The following is a 20,865-nucleotide window of genomic DNA, read 5'->3' as shown; positions in this document are numbered from 1 at the left end:
TCAGCTATTCATTGAATGCATATGGTGAGGAGTAGAGATGCATTATCATCCTTGCTTATGATATTCTGGACTCCTTACATTTCCTAATTTTGAAATTTGTAATGTAAATAGTGTCTCTCAGATGGGCCATTCCTGCTCTCTGAAAATATTTCTGAGTGAAAGATATGTTACTTGACTAGGCAACATCATAAGTCAGTTAACTGGGTTTAACACCAGACAAATAAATCTAGCAGAAAACAATATTTTAATCAAGGAAGTATCAAAGAGAAATCCACACTGCCGCCACCACCACCACCACCAATGGCAGGGCAAGCCTACTGTACATAAACAGGGAGCAAACCTCACTTTCATTAACACTGATGATGTTACTTAGTCTGATAATGAAATGTCTGTAAATGAACAATCAAACTAAGAGAGCATCAAGGATTCCACAGTTCAACATATAATAATAATAATAATAATATTTAATGCTTCTAGACCGCCCCCTCTCCCGCAAGGGACTCGGGGCGGTGTACAGTTCATACAAAATATAACAGGATACAATAAAATTAAATTAAATATGTACAGTTGACAATTGACATGGAGGAGGTTAAAATGTAGTTAAAAGAACTGTACAAAGCAGATATAAAATAAATTCAAACCCCTAAAAACAAATACAGTAAATTAAAAAGCCCCTAAAATAACCAGATATAATACATTTGCCAGGAGGGACAGTTGAATTATGCCAGGCCTGCTAATCGGAACAGGTGGGTCTTCAGTTTTTGCCGGAAGGAGCGGAGGTCAGAAGTGGTTCTAATGTCGGGGGGGAGGTCATTCCAGAGGGTTGGGCCCATCACAGAGAAGGCCCTACTCCTCGGTGTCGCCCGCTGGCATTGCCTAGTGGACGGCACCAGGAGAAGTCCCTCCCTGTGTGAGCGTATTGGCCGCAGGGATGTATGTGGGAGGATGCGATCCCGCAAGTAACTAGGTCCCGTGCCATGGAGCGCTTTAAAGATGGTAATCAGCACCTTGAAACGCACCCGGAAAACCACAGGCAGCCAGTGCAGCTCGCGCAGGAGAGGTGTTACGTGGGAGTACCTCGTACTCCCCATCACAGCCCGCGCGGCTGCGTTCTGAACTAACTGCAGTCTCCGGGCGCGTCCCAAGGGCAGCCCCATGTATGTTTTCTTCTATTGAAAGATACATGTATTTGCCTGTACTCATTTATTTTTTGCTGCAATAAATAAATATGAGCCCAGGGCTTTATTGTTCCTTTTATTATTCTTCACTTTTATCTACATAGAACTTCTTCTAACAAAAATTGAACTATAGCTCAAAATACATTGACCGCAGAATGGTCTTTTGCAATAAACTTATTTCTGAACTCAGTTCTAAGAAGTTGTTGTTTTCACTTTATTTATTGGGGTGTTTTTTAGCTTTCTGAAAATTGATAATCTAATTCAACAAACTTTGACTATATCTCTTTCTGTTTTTTTCTTCTTAACAATGCTATCTTGTTTGTTCTGATTCATTTACCTTTCCTAGATTCTAATCTTCAACTTAGATTCTTTTGTAATAGTCATCTATCTCTTCTCCACCTGCTTTTTTCTTTGCAATTCTTCCATCTTGCTTTTGAAAAGATTACAAGAGGATTCACTGTGCTTGAGACCCAGTCTCTCTGTTGAAGATCAGCATCTTAAAGTGGATCTACTCCCATTTGTGTTAACTTAGACATCTGAATTGCAAATTTAGTTTCAAAATAACTCTTATGAAGATTAATCAGAAGTCCAAAGTTGATAGTTTTGAGTTAACATCTGCACAATAAACTGAGCAGGAAACACATATTATTCTCCAGTTGAATAAGAAGCAGCATATTCTATTTAAGATAGAACAATGATTTTCAAACTTGTATAAATATCATCCTGTTTCATTATCTTGATTGATGATATATAAATTGTCATCATGGCTCCCTAAGAGGGCTCTTCTCTTATGACAATTAAAATAATTGTTAGATATAATAATTGTTGTATTCAGCTACAATAATTGTTGTTTTAGGACAAATCTAGAGATTTTTATAGCCTAAAGTAAAAAGTAACTGGTGATTAGGTTTCAGCTCAAATTTAGGCAAGAGTAGCTGAAACAAGGCAAGGAATCTATAATTTATGTATATGCTGAACAGGAATAAAAAGCCTTTACATATATTTATGCCCCCACCTCCCAGTATAGCTTAGGAATGCTTTTCCCAAGCAGCATGCCTAGTGCCTATCTGCCACAGTTTTGACAACACAAGACAACAATCATCTTATGAATTATGTATGATGTACATGTTTCTAACTTGCAACTGTTTATCATTATTTCATTTTTATGTCCCTAGGATTAATATTTTTTTAAAGTGTTGTTTATTATATTTGCTTTGCTTTGGACTTTTATTACAAACTGCCCTGAGTTATTTTGGCCAACTATGTAGTGTTTGTGAGATGGGTAGCTACAGAGTTGCATTTGTGAGATGGGTAGCTATAGCAATTGATTTAAATATCTATCTGCCTATTTTCTGTATGTCTTATCTCAATATTGATCACACAGTCTAGATCAGTTTGGTGCAAGGATGGATATAACCCCTAAAAAAGCATTTTTGACAATCAAGAAGAGTAGAACAACCAAAGCCATCAGCCATACAGATTATGTCCGGTCCTTTTTGGCTTCTCAGATACCTTGTGCGTGTCAACTGAGCAGCAGCAGTAACTGATTCTGATCATTGCACAGTGGGTTCTAAACAACAGCAGAAATTAGTCTGTGCAAGGCCAGGCCTATCCAGGACCATACTCAGAATAGCGTATTAAGTTGTCTTTGGTTTTGCCCCAGATTGCCTGTTTGTGTTGAGTTTTGGTGTTATGCTGGATGGTAGCACACATATTCTCATAAACTTTTCTGTCAGCCTGTTTTTCTCTGCTTTGTCATTGTGGTGATGCATTTTGTTTCCATTAAGTCCTCAAGCAGCCCTGAGGTTGCTCAGAGTCTTCCAAAAGGCAGCATAAATGAGCTGCTGAGTTGAGCCTTTGAGCCAGACAAATTGCTGTTCCCGATATGAAACAAACAAAATTAATTTCTGGGAAACAGCATTGATTTTTGAGATGTATTTGAGCCACATGGTGGGTGTCTTTCTGTGCTTTTTTTTTAAACAACAACAAAAAAAGAATTGGTCACATTTGTCTCTATCTATTTGCTAGCATTGTGAGTTGTCACAGTGCAATAGAACTTCATGTCTTCAGGACAAAAGTTTCTATTTAGTTAGCTAATTCAGAACGAGTCCCTATAATTCATACTGGAAATGGAAAAAGTGACATTCTTGTCTGGCCTAGATGAAAAAAATTGAGAGGAACAACCTAAGTAATTCAGATACCCGAGAAGATATTAATCTCTTTGTTACATCTACTTACATTGTAATTTTTTTTCTTAGCCTGACTGTTAGGCATTTTATGTGTGCATTTTATTTATGCCTTGAGAAAGTTGGCCTAATCCCATATACTTTTCAGAAAAAAAAACACCTTTATTGTGTCCAATTCTGTCCCCAATTCGATTGAATTTATAACCTTGTAGTAACAGTCACAGCTTCACAAACAGATGCATAAGTATTCCTTTGCAATCAAAATGATTTTCCAGGAAAAAAAAGACTTTTGATATTAATAATGAACAAAAACAGAAATAACTTTAAATGGAACTTGCAATAAAATTTTGCAACGTGAAAAGTTTTAGATATTAGACATTCTATTATCTCCCTCACTTAATAATTGAAATCTTTCATTCATTAATACATCAAATCCTGATTATCCTGAGTTGAGTGATGAATAACAGTTCCCTTCCAAATCATAAATCAAGCCACTTTTGGTGCTGTTTTTGAAGAAGCTGTCTACGTTTGAACAGGAGAATATAGCAGCTCTATACACCGAGACTGAATAGACCACACCACCTATGGCCCTGATTCTTGAAAGGAGTTCTTCGTGAGATAGAAGGACAGAAGAGATAGATTCACATTAAACTTCTTTTAAAGTGAGAGCATGGCTTTCTTTTTGTTTTTTTTAATATAACTGCAACATCATATCAGTAAATGTTACTTTAAGGGAGGACAGTTGATATTGTAATTAAGTTGATGGAGTAGAAACTAAGGCACCATGAATTCTAGTCTTTGCTTATCATGAAAGCTGGTTTTGTGTCTGACCTATCATTCGGTCTCTCAGTTCAACCCACCTCACAAATGGTGGTTGTGGAGGAGGAAGGAGCATTGTATATTCTGTGCAAAATTAAAGGTGAGAAATGAATCAAACAAATAAACTAATGAGAATGAGATCTTCAAATGGATTAATTACTGCTGTTCTGCCTCCTTTGGGGAAAAAATGCAGTGGCTGTACCTTAAAATGAAAAACCGAGGAACTGATCATGTTAGGTGAGGGTTATGGGAGTTGATATAATATAGCATAGTCGTTATTGTCATTGTACAAAATAAATACAACAAAATTGGTTGTATCCCAACATATTGGAATGGAACCAGGTTGGAAATGGCTGTCATGGAGCTGTGCTTTAAATGAAACTGTGCATATCTGACCTACTGCAACCCTGTATCTTATTCCTTGAGTACAGTTTCATTTTTACTATTCTCCTCTACCACGTGCTTTCTCTCTCTCTCTCTCTCCCTCTCTCCCTCTCTCTCTCTCTCTCTCTCTCTTTCACACACACACACACACACTCTAAAAACACTATGTTGTATTCATCAAACAAAGAATCAATACTTAACTTTCTTTCCACATCCAACTGCTCATTTGTGGTCAGTATATCATAAAATATTAAAGACTCAGTGTCATTAGATTTGGACCTCTAACACTCATTTTTTCATTGGCTCATGCAACAGTCCACACAAATCTCATAATCTCTCAAAGGGTTTGTGTTATTCTTTGGACTGAAGCTAAGAAGGAAACATGCCAGAACATCTTCCAATGGGTAATATTTCAATTCAATAAGTCTCTTTTGAGCATCTTCCACATAATGATATTTGGTATTTATATGCATTGATCTGGATGTAATTTTCTCTGAAAGAATTGGATATATCCTTGGTTCTTCTGAAACAGGACTATTGGCTTTGGTTCATTTATCCAAAAGTCCCATTTTCAGTGTATGTAGCCATGCAGCCTATTAGCATGCTTGTGCTGCAAATGCATACTTTGCCTTGGTGGATAATAGGACACCTAATTGATCTTTGCTTGCCCAACTAATCTCACCATCCTCCTGAAAGAACAGTTGGTTGTTTATGGACTCACAATCATCCTTGCCTTCTGCTCAATCTGCTGTTTTGTATCCTACAAGCTAAGGTTTGCAGTTACTTGGTGATCTGAGATCTAAGTATGTAATGCACTTTTTAAAAGTGGGAAATATATGCTGAACAAAACCTCCTTCCATCTATTTTGCAATGTTTTAAATAAATGACAAAGAAAATGAATTAGGAGTGGGGGAATCCAGTAATAACTATTAATAAAATTAATTTAGTCTTCGGCTCATCATTAAATGTAGACCAGAGAAAAACATATTGCTTTATTCTTTGTATTCATTATTAGAATACGAAGAATTTTCAAGACTAGATAACAAACTCATATCCTAGATCCATTTCTTAAAATCAAGAGGATGATTTCCTTCTATTAAACATACAATTATCCTTCTTGGCAATCAACAATTTTAATGACAAGTTCCATCTTATAGGAATACAATCCTTAACTATAATACTTCTTGCCAAAGTTGTATTATACACATGTAATTTTTTAAACCAAATCACATAAATGAAAGAACCTTCAAACCTTCCAATGCCAACAGACAAAACGTAACATCCATTCTTTTTCAAACAGTTTTGAGGGGTCCAATAAACAAAACATCAAAAGCCAAGTTTGTCTAAACCAAGAAGTTGCCCAATTAAATTTAAAAGAAGCCCTGCATTATATCTTTAGAAAATGTATTAGTTACTAGTAGCTACATGTGACTTTTACAGGGAATTTGTTCTGCAGATAGTTGCTGTGTTAATTGCTTCTGTCCAGTATTTATTTGCCATTCTAAATTTGCAACATGCATTTTATTATTCAATTAAGCAATAGATTATTTTCTGTCTGTTACACCATTCTTTACTGAGATATAGACCACTGTAATTCCTTGTATAGTCACCTATACCATCAGGTCCTTTATATGTTGTTTGCTATAAATTATCCCCTACTATCTGTTCATAGTACTTGTGAGTTTTTTTTAAAAAAAATGTTGTTTACTAAAGTCACACATTCTTTTTTTTCTAGTATAGTACTTGACTGCTTTCACTGAGCAACTATCAAAATATGTGTATCTTAAGTAATCATCTATGATTAGAAAATTATTTCTGTTTTCACCTGGTGTGATGATGGCATTGACTCACAAATGTCAGCATGCACTAGTTCTGATGGTTTCTTTGCCTCTTTTTTAATTGGCTTAATGCCTTTGGCTTTTGCACAATGTGCACACATTGACTGATTCACACATGGCTAGAACTTTAGTTCTTTGACTAAGCTCTCCAATTTGCAAACAGCATCTGGGACTTTTGTTTCATTATCTGGTGCCATTTGATTACACAATTTTTGTAGTCCTATTTCTCTGGTTCCCTTACTTTTCATAGTCTAATTCAAATTGTCCGTTTTTCTAGAGGATCCTTTTCATCAGCAATTCTACATTCTAAGTTACTTAACAATTATTCTGTTTAAACATTACATTGCATTCTTTCTCTCTGGTATATATTACTAACTCCAGATCTGGGACATGTAAGACATTCTTAATCACCTTTCCTTTTACAAATACATAACAGAGTCTTTGTCTACTTGTCAAGCAAATGGTAGATTCAGTTCAATGGGTGAGCCTTTTGTTCTGTTTAATGAAGCTAAAAGGTGCAGCAGGATCAACACAAATGCCATCTAGTGGCCTATATGTTCTGACACTCATTACCTTATTATCTCCCTTGTAGTCTTTTGTTTTGAAATGCAGTCTATAATAGGTTATCTTGTCTTCTTTGCCTAGATCAATTGGTTTTCGGATAGTCCAAGCCACTGCATATGAAGAATTTTCTTTCTTCTTACAAGAAGATTCTTGACTGAGAACTGCATCTTACAGTTATGCAGATTTTCCATTATAGTTGTGCAAATTATAATCTTGGAATTATCATCATAAATTATTATGAAATTTATATCTATTTTCTCTTTGTATTGCATAGAGGAGTTTGGTATTGTCTAGGCCAGTGGTCGGCAAGCCGCGGCTCGCGAGCCACAAGCGGCTCTTTACACATTTTAATGCGGCTCTTCTGTGTGCCGGATTATTATCCTCCCTAATCATTGTGGATCGAAAAGAAAATAAGGGAAAGGGGCGCTTGTTTTGAAGCGCCCGCTCCCCTCCCTCCTCTCGGGCACTTCAAAACAAGCGTCCCTTTCCCTTTTTTCTTTTCAACCCACAATGATTAGGGAGGATCCTGAAGTCAGGCGGGGACGAGAAGCGAGGAGGCAGAAAAAGCCCCGTTTCTTTTTCTGCCTCCTCGCTTCTCGTCCCCGCCCGACTTCAGGATCCTCCCTAATCATTGTGGGTTGAAAAGAAAAAAGGGAAAGGGACGCTTAAAGGTTCAAACAGTAGAGCAAACGCTTCAGAGGCAACAGTTTTCACGGGGAATTAGAACAGAGAGCCCTGGAGTTTCGCTGCCCACCCGGTCAGACCTCGCTTTCCTCGCATGATTGGCTAATTTGCTACTGCCTGGCTCCCCGGTTAGATTTTTGCTGGGGGGGGGGAAGCTCCTTGGCCTCCGTCTCTTTTTCTCCCTCCTCGCTTCTTGGGGCTCCACCAATGGAGGAGCAAGGCCCAGCACCAGGCTTTGGGCTAACACAGGGGTCTGCAAAGTTGGCTGTTTTAAGACTGGTGGACTTCAATTCTCAGAATTCTGGGAATTGAAGTCCACCAGTCTTAAGAGCCAATTTTGCAGCTCCCTGGGCTAATATGATTGATGCCCTTGGTGGACTTCAATTCTCAGAATTCTGGGAGTTGAAGTCCACAAGTCTTCAAGCTGTCAGGTTTGAAGACCCCTGGTTTTTTTTTTTCTAAAGGGTTAGGGGTGCAAGGATCTTGTAACTTGACAGCTTTAAGACTTGCGTGCTTCAAATGCCAGAGTTTATTGAAACTAAAAACAGTGTACCATCCTATGTATTTTCAGTTTTAAAAATGTGGCTCTCAAAATAAATTTCAATCGTGGTTTTGGCGAGATTTGGCTCAGTTGAAAAAAAAGGTTGCCCACCACTGGTCTAGGCAATGGTTTTAAAATGAAGGCAACCAACATTTATTCCACTGTAGTATAGTTATTGTTGTTGTTTTGCATTTCAAACTGATTGGCAATATATTTAATTTGATTAATGTGGAGCTTTTGATTCACCCTCCAGACACTTGCTACACAAATTTCATAGAGGGCTATTTTCACAAAAATCTGGGAATATTTTCCAAATATGTTTGGTTTGCTTTAATCTCTTAAATGTCCAATGATGAAGTTACTTGCAGGCAGCAGATCATTACAGGTGTTTGTTTTTTGCCGCATTGCAGGCTCTTTGGCTATTGCCTGCTTTTGTGGGTATTTCTCCACCACAAAGATAATTCCTTGAGTCTTTAGGAATGTTGTCTTTTTGAATGACAGAGAATTCTGGTTCTTCCAGCTGAAACATTCTTGAATCCATTTCTTAAAATTTTCTGCCTTATTTCTGTCCTTTGTCTAGATTGGGGTTATCAAACTCATGGCATCACTACAGTGTCACGTGACATATCAGGACTTTCCCCCCTTTCACTAAACTGGCCAGCGTGTGACACATCTGGCCCCCTGGCCAGGAGTTTGACAACCCTGGCCTAGATACTCAGGGAACTTATGCTTTTTCTCTCCTTTATGAAAAATCTTTATTTCACTTATTAGATCTGTAGTTGTTGGAGGTTGAAATGTTTAAAATGTCTATAAATTGTTACCTTCACTATGCTAGATTGAAAAATCAACTGAATATCTGCAAAAGTTGCAGTGGTCAACTACTTCACTGCCGTTTCTCCAAAATAACATCTACATCTACATGAAATCCAACCTAGAACTGAGGAGAATTTTCCTCACAGAACAATTTATTAGTGAAACAACTTACCTTCAGAAGGTGTGAGTACTCCAACACTGGAGATTTTAAAGAAGAGATTGGGCAATCATTTGTCAGAAATGGTATGTTTTCCTGTTTGAGCAGAGGTTGGACTAGAAGACCTCCAAAGCCCCTTTCAACTTTGTTATTCTGTTAAATCCTCAGGAGTTAAACTAAATTCCTTTAAATTAAATTAATGACTCAGGTTTGATGATCCACCTACTTAATGTTTTCAGTATTTTTACTGTAAAGTGTGGGAAGGTGTTTGCTATAAATTACTCTAAAACCTTCCTGTAATGTTTTATCTTTTTTCATTCTGCCTCCTGCTTGATTTGCTGATATGGACATTTTTGATTCTTTGTTTTATCATTTTTAATTTCTGTTTGGAACATTCATGTTTAGCATTTCCAATAAGAAAGTATCTTGTTCTAGAGAAGATACAATAATAATGGAAAAGCAGGAATGCAGCGGGTCTTGCCTATCCAGAAGCAACCTGAAATATTATAGTCTTTATTGTCAATGTACATCATGTATACAACGAAATTGGTTGAAACCTATAGAGGACTTCTGTGAAATATTTCTGATTTAATTCAGTACATTTTTAAACCCAAGCAGAAATGTTCTTTATATGACGTGCCATCTTTCAGAACTTGGTATTGTGTAGATGTCCTTGAAGTACAGTTCTGAGCATCCTCCTTGCATAGCTGTGCTAGCTGGAAGTCTTGAAAATCAGGGGTTCTAACACATCTGGAATAGGAGAAGTCTGAATTAAAGGAACTCTGCAAATATTTTTTTCTTCAAAATTCAAAATAAACATAAAGATAGGAGGTTCATTAATATTAAAAAGAAAATCTTCAGTCTTTCAAAAATACTTAACTGCAAAACCAGTACAACACTATTACAGTTGTAAGATTTGTTTCATTCCAACAGTATTGGCAAAAACATTCATGGAAAACATCACACCAACGCATATAATAGATTTAACTAGAAGTTAGGTCACTGGCCATCTACATTAAAATAGTCTACTGTAGTTCCCTTTATTCTTTAAGGCCTCTAGTCTTTAATCTGCACATACATTTACTAAAGATTTGAAAGGAATACACTGAGATGCTAAAAAAAAAGAGCCCAGAACTCTAAAAATGGATTTCCGTGTTGCATAAGAGAATAAGAGCAGCTGGGACAAATCACATTTATCATAAACACAGAGGAACAGAGAGACTGGAAATCAAAGACCATAAGTAGCATCATGCTTGCTGTCATTCCATCCCATTTTAAGCATCACACTGAAGAATTAAGCTGCTGTTTTTGGATTCATAGAGGTCTTGCTAAGTGCTTTACTCTTTGCTTGATATTTATTCTAACACTACAGCAAAATGGACTGTGAATGTACTTCACCCTTAGCCTCTTTTGACTATTGATCTGAATATTGCACGGTTTCTTTTTGGGGGTATAATATTTTATGCTGGTCTGCAGAAATGACTTGGGAGCATTTCAAGTAAGAAAAATGGGCAGAATCTCTTTCTCTTTCCTTCTATTGATCTGTTGCCAGTAACTTCATTTGGAGTTTTCTCTAGGAATCAATAATGGGATGCAGACTATTTTGCAAATCCTACTAGTTTATTAAACTGAGAAGCCCATTAATATTACAGTGCTTACCTTGCATCATTTAGCTTTAAAGGCAGTCTTTTCAAAGCTGGTTATTTTGCTTCTACTTGATTATAATTAGCAGCAAACACTTGGAATGAAGCAACTTGTATTTTACTAATAGTTAAGGGACAATACACCCCATATTAATAATGCATTCACTTTGTTTACATGGGTATGTGTTAATGAAGCTGTCTGAGATCTATAAAGCTGCTATAGCGCAGTACAGTATTTTAATGCAATTGCTTGTATTTCAGACTATTGTGAGAACAGTCAAGTAGATTCCATAAACAATATGGATTTGCCAATTGTGTCAGGAGTACTATTTTCTTTCAAGGATCATTCATTCCTCTTTAAACTTTGTTAACTATAATAAAGGAGTTGTAGCTTTTGTTTTGAGCAGTGGGATCTGCATAAATAGTTTTCTCAAGAGAAAAAAGTTACTCAAAGAAAGAGGGGAGGAGAGGGGGAGCTAGCTTTGATGGTAAGCAATTCAGGTTGATTGTCTAGGCCAGGGGTATCAAACTCATGTCGTCATGTCAGCATCACATAATGTATCAGGACGTTTTCCCCCTTCAGTAAACCGGGCATGGGCATGGCCAGCATGTGATGATGCTGGCCACGCCCATGCCCACGGGCCAGGAGTTTGACAGCCCTGGTCTAGGCAGTGATTTTGCTTCATTAGTGTGTTATGTTCTTCTACCCAGGGAAAGAAAAGAGAGAGGAAAGGTGTGTGCTGATGTGAAGTACCAGTAGGCACATATTTTTTAGATGGTACTTATAGCATACTGTGGATAGCTCTTTCACTTGTTAGTAGGAAAAATTAGGGGTAGGCCACAGATGAAAGGAAAATGTGCAATGATGAAAAATATCATTATTGTATTAGAAAATATGTATGTTAATATTAAACATAGGGATATTCCTTAATGCCTACATTAATTAAAACATGCTAAAATGGTATGCATATTATTTGATTCATTGTACAGAAAGAATAGAAATAAAATAAAGAAAAACTGGTAAAATTGAATAGCTTGCAAATATAGAGATGACAAAACTAAAGACATGCAGGAGAAACAAACAAGTCCCATAGAAGCCTAATTGCTCTTATACTATTTGATATACATGATTTAAGGTTCAGCTTGACAGATGTAGGGAAAAATGAGCTTTAAGAGAAGCATGAGAGTTCCTGCGAACTAAGAACATTATGAAAACAAAATGAAACATTCTTAATCCCTGTGAGGAGTTGCTTTGGAAGGGAGAAATTATTCAGCATCATGGCAGTGTTCTCTGTGGATACACAATGTGTATTTATGGCTCGGCAAGAATGGCCAGGAATTGCAAAGGAAAGAGCAGATTACAAGTGGGTGTTTGGGGGAAAAAATCACTGAAGGCTAAAATATTGTTGGGGGAAAAGCCATGGATTTGGAGAAGATTCTTCTACCCATCTTAGAACAAGGCTTGAATTAGCCTGTGTCACACAATGTTTACTGTCATAGGAGCCATCTGTAGTGGTTTCAAGTGTTCATTCTAAATGGAAGTTCTTAACTTCCGTGATATTAATGCCAGTGTTCACTATGCGAGTAGAAACAGCCCTTTTTGGTCTGGTATTTACTGGGCCATGGTGGCACAGAGGATAGAATGAAGTATAGCAGGTTAACTCACTGCTCACTCCAGGAATTCAATCCTGACCGTCTCAAGGTTGACTCAGCCTTCCATCCTTCTGAGATCAGTAAAATAAGGACCCAGATTATTGGGGGCAAAATGCTGACTTGTAAACTGCTAAGAGAGGGCTATAAAGCAACCTGAAGCAGTATATGTAAGTCTAAGTGCTATTGCTGTTTTAGCTATTGGGGGCAAATCCAGATTGATTTACTCAGAATTCTTTAATGTAGGAAAAAATAGGATTGCATTGAGGGTTTAGTATTTGACCTAAGAAATGTAGCCCCACAACGTTAGGCGAAATCAAAATATAACTGCTTAATTGACTTGGGATTTTTAATAAATAAATAAATAAATAAATAAATAAATAAATAAATAAATAAATAAATAAATAAATAAATAAATAAATAAATAAATAAATAAATAAATAAATAAATAAATAAATAAATAAATAAATAAATAAATAAATAAATAAATAAATAAATAAATAAATAATAAGTATTAATAATTAAAACAGCAACAAGGGTAAGTGACTTAGTAATAGCCAACTACCCTGTGAGTTCAATTGTGAGAAATTTAATGAGCCCCCTGTGAGTATTAGATAGATAGCACATCTATCCATCATTCTCTGATGGAGAATCAGAGCAGAATTGCTTTTATCTGTCAATAAACACAATTCTGCTGAGTACAACTATCAACCAAATTATGTAATATAATTATGACAGTTGCCAAATGTAAGAACTTTCAAACACTTTGCATGGGATATGCAAGTGATATGGAGATTTCTTTGATAAGGAAAATTATCCTTGCTATTTGTTTCTTTTCACACAACTGTGTATGGTAAAACACTATTCTTGGATTAGAAATTAGATTTGCCAGTCCGACCTTTCTTCTTCCTATACATATTTATCATATATAGCATAAGTGGACAACTTGCAGGCCCCATGTAGAGCTCAGTGGTCAGTTTTCCTATTCATTGCCATTCTTCCATTGTTAACCTACTGCTCTGATAAAAGACAGTCACTAACAGAGCCATGATGTCCTTATGGATGCTTCTCTTAGAATGGCCACTGTCAATATCACAGTGTGAGTGGTCCTTTGGGACTTACATTTTTATAGGATCCCTGGCAGTACCGCAGGGTGTAAGTACTATGGAGTGTAAACAGTTTGCTGCCTGCTTTTGGCAGTGGGGGAGGGGGGGTAAAATAATTGAACTTCATATGTACGGCATGTGCATTGTTAGTATATTTATATAAGCTGTATTTGAATGCCATTTCTTCATAGTGTGAACTAAGAGTAACCCATATACTTCAAGGATATAGGAAGCATCAGTGGACAAAATCCTTGAACACTGATATATTGGGAAATGAAAACAAAATAATGATTGCTTTTATTCAGACAGTCTGATTTTATGTATCCCCTTTAAAGTGCCATATTATTCACAACACTTTTTGAAGATCCTGAACTGGCTCTGATTGTCTCAGAAGGGATTATTCAATTCAGAAAAATCAGACACTTTCCATAGTGACATGATTCTGTTTCATGATTCGGTCATGTTCATCTTTATGGCCCATGGGGTCATCAAGAGTCAGACCCAATTTAACGATTGAATAATAGCAACATGTTTCTGGCAACTATAGTGTGTTTATAGCTTATATGTGTTTCTTGGTCAAACTAAGGACATAACACTACAACATATCTATGGACCCAAGTCAACATGGAAAAGAGCCAACTTGTTATTTTTTATTGAAATGTGAAATAATCAACAACTTGGAAAACCTTTGCTTTCTTAGTATTAATTTTCTTTGACAAGCTCATGTTGAGACAGGATATATATTTAATAATGTTGAAAATAAATTGGTGTTTCTAATTCAGAATGCCTGTTGCTTTGTCAAAATTATTTTTAAAAATCCTGATTGTACAGGTTTAAAACTTTTTTATTTGATATATACTACTCTTTGTAGTCAAGAATCTGAAAGGCAAAAAATATACACACTGAAATGTTCTGTTTAGACATTTATTTCATGAGATTCTAAAGCTTAGATCAAGGGCTACTGCTTTTGCTGTGCATTTCTGTCTACTTTCACAAGGACTAAAAGCAGTTTACAGTCAACAGTAACATCGGAGTTTAATATTGAAAATAAACAAACTGAGTAACTAAATAAACTAAATAACTTAAGCTAACACAGCCCTATTACCATCAGTGCCTATATGCTCTATAGAATATAAAGAAGTTAAAAGTCCAAGTTTTGGAGCATTTCTGATCTCAAAAGGCAAGGAGTTCCAAAGGATGGGGACAGCACATCATTGAGAAGGCACATCATCAGGTCCTAACCCATTGCTTTTTCTGAATTTTTTAGAATTTGTGCAGGGTGAGACAATTCTAAGTGAGAAAGACTAATCTAGTTATGCATCAAATTATGAAAGCCTTTAACGATGTTAACTGGAACTCTGAATTGGAGCTAGACCCAAATTAATGATCCTGATAAATATTCTATTCCCAGTTAGCCAATAAGCTGGTACATTTTGGAATATTTGAAACTTCCAAGGTATCTTCAAAGGGAACTCCCTATAGGGCATGTTATAGTAATCTATCTTTGTGATGACACTATTCTTGAGTCACTATTGTTTGAACATCCAGTTCCGAAAGATGTTGAATTAGTGTACCAGCTGAAGCTTTGAGCCTCAAGGGAGTGTCACAAATCCAAGAGTCTCTTAAAGACAGTGCTACCCCATTTAGTATCAGAGTTGGAACTGCGATCAGGGTAGATAATTAATTAACAAGCTATATCTCTGTATTGCATAGATTTGATCCAAACTGTTTTGACTGTAGACTTTACAGTTTAAAGGCTCCAGACCAGACTTTCAACAGCATGCCTGATCTGGCTTCAAATAATAATGTATAAGTAGCCATCACTAGCATTGGCACAGTGGTTCGTATGCAGTACTGCAAGTTAGCTTTGCTGACTGCCGATTGCCAGCACTGTGGCAGTTCACATTACTCCAGGCTCAAACTTGACTCAACCTTCCATCCTTCGAAAGTTGGTAAAATGAGGACCCAGATTATTGGGGGGCAATTTGCTGACTCTGGAACTGCTTAGAGAGGGCTGTAAAGCACTGTGAAGCTGCACATAAGTCTAAGTGCCATCATTATTGCTATTTTGATGATACTGCATGACAAACCGAGAGATGGCCTGTCCAGCAACTTTTTGTAGATATTTCACTTCATAGCAGAATTTCCACATTGGAGCAGCTATAGGAATAATTACTTATTCTTCGTGCATATCAACTGGAACCATATCTTTAGGAGGAAGACAAATCACTACAAAACAACTTCAAGCTGCAATATTAGCAGATGACCAATAATAATGCTACAGTCAATGGTACTAAAGACCACTAAGGTCTAACGGACTAGAGGAATAAAAGAACTAGGAAAGATAAAATATTGAATCTGAATTTATCCAGGCACACTTCTTCTGGCTGCACAGTTGGTTCAAGTTCACAGTTGGCAGACATCATGCCACAGTTAGCAGACATCATGCCCTTTCCTCGATTTCCACAAGCTCAAAATAATTCCACATCATACCTAAAGATATTGCCTTAGCCATCTTGCCAGACCCCCATCCAAATGGAATTAAGCTTGGAATGAAAGAGATTCCAATGTTAACTGTTAAAAATGTATCAGAATCACTTTTGTTTTCTCCAAGAGAGCAGAGGGTATCTTGAACAAAGACAATGGGTGTGCATCTGAAGATACAATAAGGACAAAGAAGTAAGGTGCTTTATCATTTTTATCACTATTATGTATTTTTAAACAATGGCTTTCAATCATTAGTTCACTCTGTTCTTCATCTTCCATAGTTCTTCAGTAAACCAAGGAGTTTACTGCTTATATTTGTTTTGTAGATTTTCACGGATGTAGGTATGCTGGTCTTGTTGTGTTCGGGTTTTCCCATGTAAGATTGAGATTGTCTTGGCAACGTTTCAGCAAAGTCCCACTCGCCATCTTCAGGCTGGGTTTTGGGCTTAAAACTTTAAGACCAGCATACATACATACATACATACATACATACATACATACATACATACATACATACATACATACATTATGATTGCTTTTATTATTACATATATCAAATTAAATAAAAAATATATAAAATATGAAATTCCTAAGGAAATTTGAATCCTTTCAATAGCAGAATAGCAGAAACTTTCAGTGCATCAGAGGGCAAATATCCCTTTTCTTTCTTTGTGAATTGGTAGTATGTTTCACAGTGATAGAATATAGTGTTATTGTCTTCTTTAAAACCATCTTGATTTTCCTGGGTATAAGGAAAAAAAGACACATATTATGCTATGGATACCTTTGATTTGAATAAGTGTAATGACAGCCCTATGATTGTTAGAGTTTTCTCCGAGTATGATTTCTGACAATGTACAGAAAGTTTGTACTTTGAGGTGTGAAATAAATGAAAATTGTAATATAAATCCTAAAATAATATCCTCAGCCCTCATTACAGAGGAATTATGTTTCCAGAGTATTTCTTGTGTTAACACATCTCTATGATATTCTGATAATATATAATAATAATTATATGATTTCACTAGGACGAATGCTTCAACAACCGTGGTTTCTATTTCTGTAGGGGGTTTGAACAATGAAGTGGAGGCACATTATTGTTTCTCGTTTTACTTTTGTTGTTATAAATGCAGGCATTGGTCAGGAAATGAATTTAATATTATTGTCATATTTGTGAATGGTCACTCTCTGAGGCAGTTGCTAAACAAGATTTTCCTGTACCTGCTTTTTTCTGATTGTGACTCACTCACTAAGTTGACATTTTCATTTATAATATAGAGAGTATCTTGAAAAGGGCTGTTATTAGAGTATTCATTTGAATTACTTTCAGCTCAAGTGGCATATGTCAAAAACAATAGAAATTTAAAGAAAAAGAAAAAGAAAATAAACAAAAGTAAACACTGGCATTATTGGTTCCTTTGAGCAATAAGAGGCACTAGACCAAATAATTAGTGGGAAGTATTTGGAACCAGTTGGTAGCCAGTTCTTTAAGCCTCCTGCCCCATCATTTATTTCCTATGTTCAGGGATGAGGGGTTTCTTGTCATCCTCTTAAAACAAGTTTCAATTGGCTGCTATAAGTTGAATTGATTTTAACTTTATTTTAAACTAGCACCAGCTGTTACATTTTTTTACATTTTGTTATTATTTATATATTACTTTTCATCCACATTATGAAGAACGTTTTAAGAAATCTTGTTAAAAGACCATTAAATGATATTAAAAGTATGAAGAGAAATGGCATCATCTCTTTTTTTGTCTAAGACAGCAAAAGGGATTTAGGACACAGTCATTATGGGTTTAGTGGAACAAAAGGAATGAATGTACGGAAAATGCTGTGACACTGTTAATGTCACAACTACTTTCATTCTCTTAAGAGCAAAAAGCAAAGAACCAAAGCTGTCAAGGGAAATGAAATAATATTTACAGTTATGCAGAATGGGGGAGAAAGTTTTAAAGACTCAGACATGAAGAACTTACCAATGCAGCTATAAAAGTGGGCTGGGGAAGTTCTAGAAAGCCACACATCTTAAAGTTACCGAGCTTGAGATACACTGTTTTAAGGTATCCTTCCTCAATCTGACCCCTTCCAGATGTAGTCCTAAAACGTATTTATATCTATTTATCGAGCAAGTTGGAATGAATGGACTGTCATAGTGCAGGATATTTTGGTGAAGAACAGTCTATTGGGGTTGATTTCTTAGTTGCAATCAGAAGGCACTCAAGGGTTTAAATCAGGTGTCTATCCATATCCTGCATGCCACCAGGATTACTTCTTGAAAAGAGAAACTGCATGGAATTCAAACTGAGATGATAGCACGAATTAGAATTTTTTTAGTCCTAAATAAGACACATAATGTTATTTGATTGATTGATGATTGATTGATATTGTTGTACATCTTGCTGAGGTGACTATTTGGGGCTTTTCTTTGTTTTCACCGAAAATGCATTTAGATTGAAGTTAGCCATTGGCGGCAATATCTGTGTCTTTAGCTTGGCAAACACTCCCTGATTCTAATACTTCTTCAACTTTGGTAGCTGGACTTTGTTATCAGTTAGAAGCTTTTCAGATTGGCTGAAAGACTAGGCTCATACATAGTGCAAAGCATTCAGTTATTGGTTATTATTCTATATAGCATCATGTAAAACATTTATTGTTGGATAATACCAGCAGCAACATTTTGGGTTACTTGAAGTTTAAGGAAGAATGATGGAAATTATCTGTTGTTGTGTGCAACACGTAGGATAGCAATGGCTAATACCACAGAAAAGGAAGAATGAAACAAAGGAAACATATTGACTTCTACTCTGTGAAGAGATGAAAGAAAAAACCCCTTGATTTTCTAGGTTTTCTATGCTTATGAGATGACAAATAACTGGACTTGGCTATGTTCTGAATATTCTCTCTCTCTCTTTTTCTCTCTTTCTGAGTGTGACTGCACATGCGTTTAATTGGTTTTAACCTATTTTCTCATAGCTTTGTTGTTAGTAGAGTCTGTTAAACAGCCTGAACTGCTGACATTAAAATTTGGACATACTTTTATTTTACACTTACTCTTTTGAGAGATGAGTGAAAGTAATCAAAATTATTTTGTGTGCATGACCTTTAAAAATCAACTGGCAATCTCTCCATTTTTCATTTGCTTTTGAGCTCCCAGTGGTGCAGAATTGTAACAGATGGAATGAAATGTAATTTGTAGATTTTAGAATATTGTAGGAAACCACTGAAGTTAGTAAACTCCATATAGTATAGTGATTTAACTAAGAAATGTTTTGAAAGAAAAGTTAGGAAGCAAAGCAGAAATTATTCTGAGTTGATTAAAATATTGAGCTCCAAAATATGAAGTTTCAAAATCTTATATTATATTCTTTATTATGTTAATAAGCAGATCAAGATAGAAAAATAGGACATTTCTTTAAAAATATATATTGTTTGTACTGTTATATTTAAGCCACATTTTATTTGATTTTATCTTTAAAATCTTGAGAACAAGTGTGGGAGAAAAAGGAAATTAAAAAAAACTGATGATAACGTGATAGCCATGTGATTACTTTGGAACATTAAGAGAAGGATATTTTGTGTTTGGAGAGATAACATTTATATAAAAAACCATGATTATGAATGATGAATTGTTGATAAGTGAAGCAGTAGTAAAAATTATGTGCTGGAAAATAAATAATTAAAATTTCATAGGTTGTCCAAGATTTAATTGTCAATCTAGAAGAAAAGAATCATACCAGAAATATTCTAAAGACATCAAAAGATTTCCATTGCTATTACCACTGGTACAGAACCAAGGCAAGGTTTTTAGATGAATGAGATATTCATCATTGAGACAAAGTTAGATATAATGCTTCACCTTAACAGAGGTGAAGCAAGCCTTCAATAAGTTTCAACCTGTTCTATGAGTTCCTGTGTAACATTCTCTTTGGAACTGTAATCTCATGAATGTATTTATACAGAAAAGGAATCTTGAGAACTAAAATTCACATCTGCAATACAAGATATTGTTGTTTATGTTACATGTCGTCCTCTAAGAAAATTATATTATTCTCTCTGGTTTATTTTATCTATGAATTTGAAATAGTGGTTCATACATGTGAAATTGCCTGATAGTACAGGAGTCTCCAACCCCCAGTCCTTGTACCAGCACCAGTCCATGAATGCCAGAAACCGGGCCAAACAAACAAGTGAAGCCCCATCCACGGGATACAAGCAGCATGCAAAACCATACCCCCTATAGTCTGCGAAAAAACCTTTCTCTATGGAACAGGTCCCTAGTGCCCAAAAGGTTGTGGGCCACTGCGATACGTTTTTTTGGTTGAATTTGAAATTGTTGTCAGTACTTCAATTCATCTGTATTAGATGTGTAGTACTCTCAGGGTTAAGAAAATCTCCTACATTTAGTCTTCGTTCTAGATCAGATCGTTCTAGATTAGAATATGTGTTCAGTTTCCAAATTTTCTTAATTATTTAGGGCTTAACAAGCTTTGTTGAGGTTTTGCTGTTTGTAAATTGTTATTCTCATCTCTTGACCAGGATACCCAAGACATATTCTTGCCTAAAGTAGAATAGCAAAGGATCATATCACCATTTCCCTTTGGTCAAATATTACCTAATGAATTCCAAGTCCTGTTCCTATCTAGCTGGCCATTAAATTACACTAACTAAAGTAAGTCTTAGAAACAATCTTGTAAGTAAAGGTTATATTAAATAATATTTGGCAGCAAGCAAACACACACAAACAAACAAATGTTTGTGTCCGTGGACATAGTAATCCATGATTACAATATTTTAAAGGCTGTGGTCCAAGAT

The 20,865-nt window shown here is 35.9% G+C and overlaps 1 protein-coding gene across 17 annotated transcripts in view; it reads left to right on the top strand.

The window, feature by feature from the left end:
- NRXN1 (neurexin 1) overlaps positions 1–20,865 on the top strand; it is an 898,064-nt gene that overhangs the window by 759,220 nt on the left and 117,979 nt on the right. The window lies entirely within an intron of this gene.

The sequence above is a fragment of the Natrix helvetica genome (assembly GCF_964273705.1).
Source record: "Natrix helvetica genome assembly, chromosome: 2".
In the NCBI taxonomy this organism is placed as follows: domain Eukaryota; kingdom Metazoa; phylum Chordata; class Lepidosauria; order Squamata; family Natricidae; genus Natrix; species Natrix helvetica.
This window is presented reverse-complemented; position numbering and strand designations above follow the sequence as displayed.